The 15,192-nt window shown below is 32.6% G+C and overlaps 1 protein-coding gene and 1 long non-coding RNA gene across 2 annotated transcripts in view; both read left to right on the forward strand.

Moving 5' to 3' along the window:
• The first annotated feature begins 9,401 nt into the window (after nt 1-9,401).
• LOC123704379 lies at nt 9,402-10,669 on the forward strand. Its single transcript, XR_006753119.1, has 2 exons — nt 9,402-9,501; nt 10,257-10,669. It is a non-coding gene; the product is annotated as an uncharacterized LOC123704379 (long non-coding RNA).
• A 1,388-nt stretch (nt 10,670-12,057) lies between these two features.
• The window catches only part of LOC123704480 (organic cation transporter protein-like), a 28,284-nt gene continuing 25,149 nt past the window's right edge, over nt 12,058-15,192 (forward strand). The window contains exon 1 of the mRNA XM_045652874.1: nt 12,058-12,170. The gene's annotated coding sequence lies outside the window, so the exon portion shown is untranslated. The remainder of the gene's footprint in view (nt 12,171-15,192) is intronic.

Raw genomic sequence — 15,192 nt, forward strand, 5'->3', positions numbered from 1 at the left:
TTTTGAGTTTTGGCAAAACAAACGAACATCAAATAATTTTTTATTAGCTTCACCTGTATGACTCTGTAAATGACTCCTTTCGACTCGATTTTGACCCAATTTAAACGGACAGATTTAATTCAAACTTTGTACACTTATCACGAATCGACAATACAATAATTCTCTTACTAAAGCATGTTCTTAGTTTTTTAAAATAAATTTACTTTAAACGTAGTTTTAGATTAAGTACCTTATATCCACATTCGATTTTATTTTTCAAAGCCAAAACTCCACAGAAATTTATTAAAATAACAAGGTCTTTCATTTTAAAGCAACAAGCACTAACTAAACGCAGACGGTGGTTTAAGTTAACTATGTTATCGTAAAACGAGATGTTATTGTTAAACCCCGTTTACAATGGTTATGGTTTATGAAAGACTAGTTGTACTCTGCGGTTTCACCCGTATTACTCCGTTCGTGTTGGTTTTAGCGGGATAATAATAATTATATAGCTTATCCTTCCTTGATAAATGGTATTATCTAACACCGAAAGAATTTTTCAAATCGGACCAGTAGTTCCTGAGATAAGTGCGATCAAGCAAGCACACAAAATTTTTACCTTTATGCCTAAATGCGAAAGTTTGTGAGGATGTGTGTGTGTTTATTACTCTTTTATGCAAATTGTACTGAACCGATTACAATGAAATTTAGCACACATATAGAGGGTAACTTGAATTAACACATAGAATAAGTTTTATCTCGGAAATCCAACGGGAACGGGAACTATGCGGGTTTTTCTTTAAAAACGCGGGCGAAGCCGCGGGTGGAAATCTAGTATTACTATATTAGTAAGTATTTATTTTATTTATTTATTTATAACACTAATTTATTAACTAAACAATGTAGGAAATGTAGTACAATCTAGTAAGGTACAAAAATTTTGTACAATAGGCGGCCTTATTGCTATGTACTAGCTTTTCACCCGCAGCTTCGCCCGCGCAGTCAAAGAAAAACCCGCATAGTTCCCGTTCCCGTGGGATTTCCGGGATAAAACCTATCCTATGTCCTTTATCGGGTATCAAAATATCTCTATACTAAATTTCATGCAAATTGGTTCAGTAGTTAAGGCGTGATTGAGTAACAGACAGACAGACAGAGTTACTTTCGCATTTATAATATTAGTATGGATAGTACTAACCTCTGCCAGGCAACCTGGTAGGAAAGGAAATGTGAGAAGAAGAATAAGTAGTTAATATGTACTGAAAAAATACTTTCTTTTAACAAAAGAACGCAGTGTGGTCGCACCTTTATTATTACCCAGAAATCACGTAACTTAAGTATGTTCGTAAACATTCAACTTATAGTTCTTAAACGTATCAACTTTAAGAATTACATATTATGTTTTTACTAGTTAGCTGTGTCCTGTGGTTTCACCCGTCAAAAGCACGAAGCTATATTTATTATACCTAGCCTTTGCCTGCGGCTTCACTTGCGTTTAAAATAATAATAAATTGAAACTTCTTAAGGCGCGTTGAGAGTAAAATTTCAAGGTAGGAAGAATTTTTCAAATCGGATCAGTATCCTACTAATATTATAAATGCGAAAGTTTGTGAGGATGTGTGTGTGTTTGTTACTCTTTCACCCAAATACTACTGAACCGTTCACAATGAAATTTAGCACACATATATTTATATAGACGATAACTTGGATTAACACATAGGATAGGTTTACGGATAGGACGTTACTGTAAAATCGAAATCTGATATCTAGAATCGAATGCAATTGGCTCCATTATAATTCTGTCAAATATCATTTATACATATTATGAGTACTTATACCGAAAAAGTGCTAAAAACGGAAACCTTGTTAAGTGAAGGTTACTTAATTAGAATTAAGTTATAATTAAGCATTGTACTGTGCTAATTGCAGTCGTTTCGGATCATAGAGCGTTACGCTCGATCAAGTCTAGATATTTAGCTCTTTAGATTTCGACGGTATAAACTCTACACTGAATGACTTTTTAAAAACAAAATAAGTATGTGGTTACTATCTATACTTATCTATACTATTGAGTTTGTTTGTTTGCACGCGCTAATTTCGAGAACTACTGGTCCGATTTGAAAAAGTGTTAGATAGACCATTCATCGAGGAAGGCTTTCCACTACATAGTATAAAACAAAGTCGCTTTCTCTGTCCCTATGTCCCTTTTCATGCTTAAATCTTTAAAACTACGCAAAAGATTTTGATGCGGTTTTTTTAATAGATAGAGTGATTCAAGAGGAAGGTTTTAGTATATAATTTATTAGGTTTTAGACAAAGCAGGCGAAGCCGCGGGCGGTAAGCTAGTTTAACATAAAACGTGATCGAAACCTTGACATAATGGAGCCTCCTTAATTACACATAATATTTATTTATTCAGAAGGGCGTGGGGTACAACACTCATTTCTATGTTCAATACTTTCCTGTTTTCTTTTTCCTGGTTAGTTTTCCTGGACTTTTTTATGGCAGGAAGGAAAATTTAATTGAATTTATTGTAATGAAGCTACAAAAAATTATCAATATCGTTAAAAAACTACAAACACGGTTAAATTCATGAAATTATTTGTATTGTCACCGATCCTTTAAGTTGACAAAGTTTGAGTTAAATCTGTCCGTTTAAAGTCAAAATCGACACTAGGAGTCGGTTATATACAAACATACAGGTGAACTTAGATTACAAAATAAAGGTGAAGTAATAAAAGCGTAAAAATGCAGACAAATGCCTACTACTTCCTATTAATCCTATTAATTAATATTATAAATGCGAAAGTTTGTGAGGATGTGTGTGTATGTTACTCTTACACGCAAATACTACTGGACCGATTACAATAAAATGTGGCATACTTAAAGAGGGTACCTTGGATTAACATATAGGATAGGTTTTTTCCCGGAAATCCCACGGGAACGGGAACTATGCGGGTTTTTCTTTGAAAACGCGGGCGGAGCCGCGGGCTGAAAGCTAGTAATGTTATAAATGTGAAAGTTTTTGAGTTGTTACTCTGAAAACCAAAAAGCAATGAACGGAAAATAAACTTAGCAAAAATTGGAAAATTATTCCCTTTCAGAGCGGATGGAGTTGCGTGGGTAGATAAAAAATAAATTAATAAATATTTCTTTGCTTACGCAACAAAAAATCGGTAATTTTAAATGGCGACGACTTCCTTTAGACATTTTTTCGAAATTCACACCGGTATATATTATGTAGGAAGCATTTGAGGTTATATACCACATATTTGAAACCGGTTTACGATATATCGTAACGATATTTGAATGTCGAATTATTTTACAAAGTTGAAAAAAAAAATAGTTTAAAAAGACTAATAGATACTAATGATAATCATAACGGTTTAAAAACACACACAAAACTCAAAAATAAAATAAAATAAATGTCTATATGCAATAACTCAATTTCAAATGCAATCTGATTAATTAATGTTTTATAGTTATGTAAATCTTAAAAATTCATCCCAAGTCCGTCTTTTTTATTAGTCTTCAAAAAGAACCGAATCCAATGATGCTTTATTAAGCTATTGCATAGCTTCTATCGCGGGCATTGAGCGCGGGGACCGAATCGAGAAATTCCGTAACGAAAAAACCTCACGCTCCCCACTCCGACGGGCGGAGGTGTGGCTTGAAGGCATAGAATGCAATAGCTTTACCGCGGCAGTCCCCGAGTGACACACGTCGTTTTTTATTATGTGAAATATTTTGTTTATAAAAGCAACTCAGAATAAATAGAGCAGACTTATCACTGAAAGCGATCTCCGCTAAAACATGAAAAATACATTATATTTCAATGTGTATTTATAATAGTTTATTAATAATAAATAATTATTTATAAACATATTACTTATTTTTACCGGCTTAAAATAAAAGCATTTTTAAAAATATCAATACAAACTTCCGGATGTTTTAACATGACAGTGGGATTTCTTAAATTGAAATAAATTATAAAATAGTATAAAATATGCAATTAAGTTGCACATATTTATCAAAATACGGAAATGTCAGAAATCGGGCACCATTAAGGCTGGTTGCAGAGCTTGACCGACCATCAGTGCGTACCGTCGGTCCTGACGATACACATCAACAATTGTATGACTATGACACTAATGCGCATGACAATACGCGTGCGTATGGTCGGTCTAGCTATGAACGGTTTTATGAATTTCCATACATATGACAAGCGCGACTGACGTACGCACTGATGGTCGGGTAAGCTCTGCAACCAGCCTAAGATTTTCCATTGCATTGATTTAAATGTTTTTAATCACTTGACAATTTCTAGTTGCACATGTAAATAATATAAATAGTATATCTATAAGTATATAAGTTTCAATGACCTGGAACTAGAGTGGCGCAGGGACCCAAACTGAGTCTTGGCCTCCGACAATAAGAGCCTCCATTTGACTCTATCCTGCGCCATCTCAACCTTAAATAAATTTATTTTAATTAACCCAGTTTATCATATAGTACACAATTACATAATTATATACTACGATTAAAGTTTAACACGATGGATGCTATGTCGAGTTAACTCAAAAACTCAATTGTATTAAATTTCCTTTTTTAACACACTTTTTATTAGCCTCATCTGTATGTATATGTATGTAACAGACTCTTTAAGTCAAAATTGAGTGATTTACACACTTTAAACTGACAGATTTAATTTTAACTTTGTACACTTATCAAGGATCGATGACAAGACAATAATTTCATGAGTCTATCTTACTAAAGCGTGTTTTTTTAGTATTTTAACTATTTTTACTTATAATTTTTTTGCTATAAGAAAGCAACATCTTTACCCAGCAAGTATCATTTATCAAATACTTTCCTGGTCAACCCACTATTAGTAATTATTAAAAGGCATTACAATTATGATAATTTTCTCATTATTGAATAAACTGTTTTCTTCCACCTTTCTTTGCATAGATTATGTACTTATAACCTTGGTAGTTATTACCTTGCAAGTTCTAAGTACCGGATGCTGTTGTCAAATCATGTAACTTGACAAGCCTACTGAATAGTAATTATGAAGAATTATACTTTTAACGGAATTAATGAATTTAGTTTATTTATAATTATAATAATAAATTATTTATTTAAGAGTTACAAGTACCTATTACAAACACCAACAAACATAATACAAAAATTACAAAAATCACTAACTATTTATGTCAAGTTGAGTCATTTTAAATCAAAAATAAGGTTATAGGAATAATCTTGGTATATTTTTATGTGTTTAATTTATAAAGTAATATTTGAAAAAAAAAATAAGGTTCAAATTACGACACACACTCACACACTACCCATACAAGCGAAATTAATGTGATCTTGGTATGAATAATGCACGTATTAAGCTGAATAATCTTTGATTTCCGATTTTTTTGATTATATAAACTTTTTGCACATTATAATTTTTATTAGTCTTAATTGGAAATTATTATTATTATTACGGCTTTGACAATCGTGGAATATACAAATTCAAATTCGAATATTTTATTCCATGAACATGGGTACAATACAAGGTGTTATACAAATATGAGGTCCAGCCGTATTCTACCCGTCAAGGCATATGGAATTACAATTATTAATTTTATCCTAAATTTCAATATTATGTTTCTCATTTCCATAATACTCGGGTACCACCATAAGGTGCACAGCTAGTATTAAAATAAGGTAAATAATTTTAATGTGTTGTGGGACACCAGCCGCAGCCTGCCCATGACTGCACTATAAAGATACAGCCCTAGGCAGTCCGCGGCCGATGTAGGACTATTGTGAGAAATGGATGCAAAATAAACCGGGCTATGGATTGGGATGCTAAGTGGACTGGTATTGGGGACTATGGGAAACTATGGCACCTGCCTTTCTACTAAAAGAAAGTAAAAATATGTTGGCAGGTGGTGACTCGCCCTCTCACTGTATGGGCCCCCGAAATAAGTCGCTGCAATAGTGCGACAAGGGGGCAACATATTGTGAGCAGCTAAGGGTGGAGAGGCGTCCCTGGACTTTAAATTACGATCACGCGCTCCCTGAGGGTCCAGCATCACGTGCCCACTCGCCACTTAAGCTTCGCATCCACCCTTCGAGCTAAAAGCTCTCGCGACTCCACTCTGGCCGGCCGGTTAAGGCAAGCCAGAGGTGGGGTCCTGTCCTCGTCAGGCTTCACTCTGACCGGCCGGTGAAGGCAAGCCGGAGATGAAGACAGGGGCCTCCCCCGGGAGCACTCGGTTCCCGCGGGGTCGCTACTCCCCGACACCCCGCCACAAGGTGTCCTGCGGGTTGACTGATTGCACGGGTGGAATATCTATTGTCACGTAGACAATAGATATTCCAACCGTGGGCGATGGGGTCGTCACATCCCTACGCCCTTATCCTAAATTTCAATATTATTATTAAATTATCAAATTCATTAATAATAAAAAAAATACACATCAATAAGTCAATAGTTATTATACATATTAAATGTCAAGTGATTTATCATTAATATACAAAAAGTTACTTATTAAAAGTTATCTACTATAGTCGCTCTGTTTAATTAAGGGCTACGACAAAATATCGTCACGACAAAATGTGAACGGTCGTTCTGTTAAGTTTTATATATGAATGAAATATAATAACATCCGTATGTATACCGCCCTTGAAACGACATTTTTAATTATATTACCTATTTCGAAAAATGATTTCTATTAAACCATGGTATGCAGGTTAAGCAACATGAGGTGCGGTCAGGTTTTGGATGGGTGACCGCTCAATGTAATGCCCTCGATTGAGCCAAGACATAGTAAAAAGTTTATATGTAAGTCAAATTGGACAACTGGCAAGTAAAATATATAGTTATATATTTTTTTTTATCCTACTAATATTATAAATGCGAAAGTTTATGTGTTTATTTGTTACTCCTTCACGCAAAAACTACTGAAGCGATTTTCATGAAATTTAGCACACACATAGAGTGTAACGTGCATTAACATAAAGGATAGTTTTTATCCCAAAAATCTCACAAGAACGAGAACTTTGCAGATTTTCCTTTAACTACGCGGGCGAAGCTGCGGGTGAAAAGCTAGTTAGGTACCGTACAAAAGATTGTCTACTCTGTCGTAATTATAACTGATATTATTTAAATGACGTTTATATAATTATGTACTTATGTAGGTAAGATAAAAAAATCTTTTCGTGAGATTATGACTCACCAAAAAGTGTAAATATACTATTATTATAAAGCTGAAGAGTTTGTTTGTTTATTTGTTTGAACACGCTATCTCAAGAAGTGCTGGTCCGATTTTAAAAAATATTTCTGTGTTAGATAGCCCATTCATCGAATAAGGCTATAATATAATCATCTCGCTAAGACCAACAGGAGCAGAGCCACGCGGGTGAAACCGCGGAGCGCAGCCTAGTTAAAGATATTATGCACATTGCACATGCTGTTAGATATTTTGCTTTTTTTATAGATCTTTATCTAGAATTTATGTAACTATAATCAATAAATAGTTTGGAAAATCCAAAAGTGCACGCCTCATAATCTCATCCTTTACAATAAAATTGATTATTTATAAAGAGTACACTATAAATATAAAAAAGAAATAAAATAAAACAGTTGGAAAAGTAAAGAAAGCGGTACCGTAATAATAGAGCTATTTTTCTTGTGGCCCCACCTAGATGTGAAACTGCGCAGGTTTAAGGGACTGACTACCAACTTATTTTTTAAACCTTGGCTTATAGTATAAAGAATCGAGTTTATAATGGTGAATTTTGAGTACACTATAAATATAAAAAAAATAAAATAAAATAAAGAATATAATATATAAATAACTATACCAAAATTATGGAGAACAGTCGATATATTTTTTTTTGTTTATTTAATAACAATTAAACCACATCGAATCAGACCCTGAAAAATGAAAGGGTTCTATTCCTGAGCATACTCAAGCGTAAGAGAAAAAAAAAGACTCGATTAGTAAAGTATTTCGGTCGCTATCGTGTTAACAAGAAAATCCTCCGCACATACAGACACACGGACGTCCAAGACAGAACTTTTTTAAACTGTTTTTTAACTAGTTTAAATAACAAAACTGACATCAAAAATATCATGAATGTTAAAAATAGTGTTTTTTCTTAATATGTGTGTGTATGTATTATCTTACAAGTGCAATGTATGATACATAAAGACATTTTAAGTTTGAAAAATCAGATGTTTTGCGCGAAGTGACAGTAGTACCCACCTCAACGCTTCGCTTATGAGGCGTGCAAAAATACATTTCAGAAGCTTAATTTCACACACTTATTATTATTACTAGCTACTACTACTCCTATTGGTCTTAGCGTGATGATAATATAATACAGCCTTCCTCGATGAATGGGCTATCTAACACCGAAATAATTTTTCAAATCGGACCAGTAGTTCCTGAGATCAAACAAACAAACAAACTCTTCAGTTTTATAATATTAGTATAGATTTGATCACCGTGAAACTTGGCAATTATGCGTTTACTTAAAATAAAATCGTAGGAAAGTGACATTGAATATTTTATCAAAATAATGCTTGGGGCGCTTAATTATTGGGGCGTGATCTATAATTGATATCGAAACCAAAACTGTATAAGTTTTTTTTAATTTTTGTCTGTTAGTCTGTATGTATAATGTATATCCAGGCTAAACTCATATCACTAGGTACATAGTATAAAACAAAGTCGCTTTCTCTGTCCCTATGTCCCTTTGTATGCTTAAATCTTTAAAACTACGCAACGGATTTTGATGCAGTTTTTAATAGATAGAGTGATTCAAGAGGAAGGTTTTAGTATATAATTTATTAGGTTTTAGACAAAGCGGGTGAAGCCGCGGGCGGTAAGCTAGTAGGCTATATATACATCATCACGCTAAGACCAATAGGAGCGGAGCAATACGGGTAAAACCGCAGAGCACAGCTAGTGACAAATAATAAAAAAACGTGTGAGAAGAAACCTATTTAGTTTATAGTTTTTATTTATTTATTTCATTTTATTATATCAAAAACTATCAAAAGAATGGCATGCGCCGGAATGAACCTTGTCCTTTGGTTGAATGCCCTCACCATATTTGGCAATCAGTAAAAAAATTACATCCATTTTGATAAAAAATATAATTAACGAATATATTATGTATTATAAAATGCATGGAATGTATCAACAAATAAAGAATATGTAGTCAATGAATTAAAAATTATAGGGTAATTGCACTGGTTTGCCGTCCAGCTTCTGTTTTCGTCCATTTGACTGACCTGCTACAATCATGTGCGTAAAACTTGAATACAAACCTACCTCCCCGCGCAAGTTTGCACTTTTTACGGTCCATAATGTTTAAGCAACAGTACTATCAACATTAAAATTTGATTTGACCAGAAGAGAGTTCAAAAAATTAACGTAAATGTGGCCGCTTCGCATACGTGCCTTGCAGATGTCATCGCGCGAGAGAAAAATTTGCCGGCGAGAAAAGTTCATGGTAAGGTAAATCACTGTTTTAGCTAGTTTACGTAATGTTTTTGGTACGTATGTTTATTTATAAGCATAATAAACGCAAATATAAGTGTTTATCATACATTTTTATAATACTCTTCGAAATATTAAGTGGACGGATACTAGGTTACCAAATTCTCAAAATATTTGGTTTTCGTCCAAGTGGACGGAAACTCAAACAGCTACGTGAATATTTGTTAGGGTCATTTTACTTTATCGGACCTTTAAAATACTGAATAGTTTCTCCCGAAGTGATCTTTATTGCTATTAGTTTAGTTTTTTTGGTTTCCGTCCACTGCTATGTCAGTGCTGCCAAAATAAAAAAATATTTAAAGAAGTGGACGAAAACTAAATTTAGCTTTAAATGTTTTAGTTTTCGTCCATGAATGAGTATTGGAGTATCCAAAAATTAAATATAGCCATTCTTTTGCATTACTTTTCGTCTATTTTTACGTATTGAAAAGTTTTCTATTCAGTATCTTCCTTATAAATAATTGGTGAGGGCCAGAGTGTTGTAGGTACCTAATATTGTCATTCATTCAGTCATGTATCATTCTCCTTATGTGAAGTAGAGTCAATTATTCGTAGCATAAATGGGGGTAGGTCTGACATAATACACTGTATTTTTCTTGATTATCATTCACTTGAATATCATCTTTTATTCTAGGTCTGTTTTGCCAATGCAGTATTTTTTTATTATACTTACTCAACGTATCCTCAGAAAGATCTTATTGTTTTTAGATGGCCTCGAAGGAGTCTAAGAAATCTAGAAAAAAAAGACGCTGCGTACACTGAAGATTCTGTAGCTAAAACTTATTATTATGGCTGTGTGTTTATAGTACGTTTCATTTGATAAACAAAGTATTAGAATGAAAATTTTTGTTGTTAGAATGAATATTTCTGTTTTTTGATGTTATTTCTTAGTCCTGTAATTATTACTTGTTTCATTTACATTGTAAGGAACGCATTCCTTTCTTTATTACGAATGATTATACAGTCATCACTAACGCCTATAAGGACTGCCAAGTGCTACATAGATCTCAGTGTTGACTAGTTATATTGATTATTATTAGTAAAACCACAAGTAAAACTAAACCTGTAAGGTAGTGAGAAATTGTAATGTTAATTAAATAAACGTATATATTTACCTGTAATTGATTTTTAACTTAATAGTTGACCTACCCTCCTTTTTCTACACGGTGGTCGAAAACTAGCTTACACTAGGACGAAAACCAGTTTTTTTGGACGAAAACTAGCATTTACCCTACTTTTGCAGAAAATAATTTAAATAAAAAGATACATCAAAATGATTTATTTTCCCTTAATATTATCTTAAAGAAGACTATATAAGGACTTAAAAAAAAATTTATATGTTTAAGGAAGGGTGCTCCAAAATATTTATTTCGTATCACAAAGTTGGCAACTCCTATAATTGGACGAAAACCAGCGCAATGACCCTACTTTTAGGGCCGATTTTTCAATCCATAGTTAAAACTTATCCGCCCAATAAAGTATTACACGATAATATTAATATGTCACCCGTAAACTGTCAAATACAGCCAAAGAATACATTTTTGAAATGGCAGTTTAGTAGGTACGTTATTCGACTATTAACCAAGTATTCGTAAGTATTAACCAAGGATTGAAAAATCAGCCCTTATTAGAGTAGCGTATAGTATCGTTACCTAAACTTCAGGTAAAAATAGGTAAGTAATAAATAAATATTTCAGGACAGTTTTCACACACGGCACAATCTGATCCCATACTAAGCTTTCGCTTGTGTTATGGAAACCAGATGGCTGATAAACATACATATATATAATTTTAAATAAATACTTATATAGATAACTAGCTTACCGCCCGCGGCTTCACCCGCTTTGTCTAAAACCTAATAAATTTTATACTAAAACCTTCCTCTTGAATCACTCTATCTATTAAAAAAAACCGCATCAATATCCGTTACGTAGTTTTAAAGATTTAAGCATACAAAGGGACATAGGGAAATAGGGACAGAGAAAGCGAATTTGTTTTATACTAAGTATGTAGTGATGAACACTCAGACACAGAGCAAACATCTATGTTCATCACACGAATATTTGCCCCGGGTGAAAAAATAAACTTTATGAAATACAAAATATAAATTTTATTGATTTACCTGTCAGAAAACTCCCAACTTTCTTCCCAAAGTTTCAAACATAAGTTCAGATAAACACGAAGAAAACACACATCACACAAACAACATTTTTTTTTCTGTATCTTTCAAACACTTCATAATACTTTATATTATTTTTTAACACATTCTTAATTTGAATGTATCGCATCGTAATGATTTTTTTTTGCTGAAATTTAAGAACGTTTCGCGCGCCTCAATAATTTTTAAATTTATCAATCAATATTTTTGTTACATTTGACAAATTATTAATTAACAAATCGCAAACCATTTATGCGTAGCCTTTAAAATTAAAAATGTTTTTATTTACATACTGTTTCATTGAATGGAATATTATTTAAGCAGAACATTTTTCATAGTTACTCAGTCGGTTGGTAGGCGCGCACGCGTTTGCCGCCAAAATCAAGTAAATTTACGCGCGTATAGTTACTTGTGTCTGTGAATTCGTGATCTGTGCAATACGGGAATTAAAAAAAAACCATTTGGTACGTTTGACATTTTGACGTTTTTATTTTTTAATTTAGGGTGTGTGGGCTGTGGCTGAAATGTAAAAGTTTTGAAAAAATAATTTGATATTTTTGGAATTGCAGTTTTTAATTTGCTTTCTTTATTTAATTAAGGCGGTTGAGACAGAAATTAAGATTAGATAATAAAAGATTGAAATTTAGATTCTTTGCAATTGTTTTAAATAAAAATATAGATAAAAAAACTATTTGACCGTGATATTGCTTACAAAATAACTAAGATTTGGATTCGACATTGAATGTTATAACTAAATTAAATGATTTATATTTTTTAAGTTATCTGTTTTTGTGCATAAGTATATTATTTTAAAGGACGCTTAGATGATAATTTTAATGACCATTTCCTATTTTATTTAGAACGTTTCACTGTATTATTAAAATGACCGTGTAGCACCAACTTAATAAAAAAAAAATGCATTTCGAATTGAGAACATTGTCTTCTTTTTAAAGTTAGGTATTTAAAATTAAATTGCTGTTTTGTAATTTACTTAAAAACAATTGTTAAGAAATAATCAAAATAAGAAATTAAAATGGCATTATATTATTTATTTTCGGTAAGTGCTTTAGCTAATTACCTACGAGTTTAATTTTTCCACAAGAAAACATTTTCATTCTTTTTAATTTACAATAATCAAAGTATACCCTACTGTTACTATTTATTCATATAGTAATATTATAAAGCTGAAAAGTTTATTTGTTTGAACACGCTTATCTCAGGAACCACGGATCCGATTTGAATAATTATTTTCACTTGTAGATTCATTTATCGAACAAAGCGTTATGCTGTATTATTTATTATAATACTATTGGTAAATCCATTGATCAATAATTTCCTGTATATTATGTATTATTATTCAATTATTTAATAATCGTTATTGATTGTTATGAAGGTTTTTTATTACATCATTGATGATATGATTTCCTACTATGTATTACAACAATAAAATCGAAAGATATGATCCTAATCATGAAGTAGAAAAGTTTGTGTGTCTGTCACCAAAATACTAGTGAACTACTAAAAGGCAAATAAGTCGTAAAAATCATTTTTAAGAAATTAATGAGATTGTAGATACATATTATTAATACTAATATTATAAATGCGAAAGTAACTCTGTATGTCTGTCTGTCTGTTACTCAATCACGCCATAACTACTGAACCAATTTGCATGAAATTTGGTATAGAGATATTTTGAAACCCGAGAAAGGACATAGGATAGTTTTTATCCCGGAAATCCTACGGGAACGGGCTTTTCTTTGAAAACGCGGGCGAAGCCGCGGGCGGAAAGCTAGTATTATTATAAAATTAATATCACTACATATTACCTAGTATAAAAAGGCGCAATCTCTGTCTCTATATCCCTATTGACGCTAAAATCTTTAAAACTACGCAACTATCAAAATGATACGGGTTTTTTAGAGTGATTAAAGAGGAAGGTATTTGTATATAATTTATTAGGTTTTAGACAAAGCGGGCGAGAGCGAGCTGAAAGCTAATAATTTATAGATTTCAACGTCTTATCAAATTCAACGAATAAACATGAAAAATACATATTTTTTTGAAGTTGGTTAAAAAGGAAATACATATTATACCTACAACAAACGGCTTCGCTCGTGGTATTCAAATAAAAAATTACTCTATGTAACTGTCAGATCTTTTTATTAGTCACGTCAATCATTCATCCGTTACACAGTGACGGAAGGACAAACAAACACCCTTCCGTATTTAGAATATTAGTTTAGATATTGATTATACTATTTTATAGTTCACTAGCTGTTGCCCGCAGCTTCACCTGCGTGGAAAAGATAAATTTTCATGGTACAAACTTTCGTATATACCCTTTTATCCCCTTGGGGATAGAATTGATCGAAATCCTTTCATAGCGGATGCCTACTAACATCTACAAGTCCTATACTTTAGAACTTAATGTATTTTAAATTTGTATATCAAGGACAAACAGACATACAGACACTTTTTATATATTTAAAAGCTTTAAGCTCTTCCGCGTTTATATATATAAAGTTGTGCAATATAATTACATTAAATTATCCAATGATTGATATAACGTCATTACTTTAAACAAAGAAATAAGAATATTTGTTGGTTATTTTAAAACCTTGCGTAGATATTTTAAAAGCTCTCACAAAGTTACGTACCTAGTTCAAAGCAACACAGAGCTTTACTAAAAACTAGCTGCGCTCCGCGGTTTTACCCGAGTGGCTCCGCTCCTGTTGGTCTTAGCGTAATGATATATAGCCTATAGTATTTCTCGATAAACGGGCTATCTAACACCGAAAGAATTTTTCAAATCGGACCAGTAGTTCTTGACATTGGCGCGATTAAACAAACAAACTCTTTAGCTTTGTAATATTAGTATATAGATAAGCTCGGCTAAAACAGCGGTCCAAAGCTAGTGAAACTTCTTTCTCTGCCTATAGCCTTCCTCGATAAATGGGCTATCTAACACCGAAAGAATTTTTCAAATCGGACCAGTAGTTGTTTATCAGCCATCTGGTTTCCATAACACAAGCGAAAGCTTAGTATGGGATCAGATCGTGCTGTGTGTGAAAATTGTCCTGAAATATTTATTTATTTATTAGGGTAGTGGCAAATAAATCGGTTGCTGCATATTTATTAATATACTTCGATATCAAACAAGAAAAAAACATAGCTTTGCTATAGAATAAACTAAACAGTACGGTAGGTAACTTATGAATGGTACAAGGTCAAGGTAACTAACGTACAATGAATTACCTTTTAAATTTAACTGTCTTATATAACAATAAATGATTGTATGTAACAGCTATTTCTTAAGTGTTCTAAATTGAGATTTTACTTTCATTATCGATTATTGTGAATAAAAGTCTGTCTGACTGTAATGCTTAAATGGCTAAAGTGCGTAAAAAATAAGCTACTATCTGTTCATTTTCCCAGAGTTATAAATAGGGGATGAAAACATTTAGTTTTAGCGGCCGAAACAGGGTG

The sequence above is a fragment of the Colias croceus genome, chromosome 29 (genome assembly GCF_905220415.1).
Source record: "Colias croceus chromosome 29, ilColCroc2.1".
Lineage (NCBI taxonomy): Eukaryota > Metazoa > Arthropoda > Insecta > Lepidoptera > Pieridae > Colias > Colias croceus.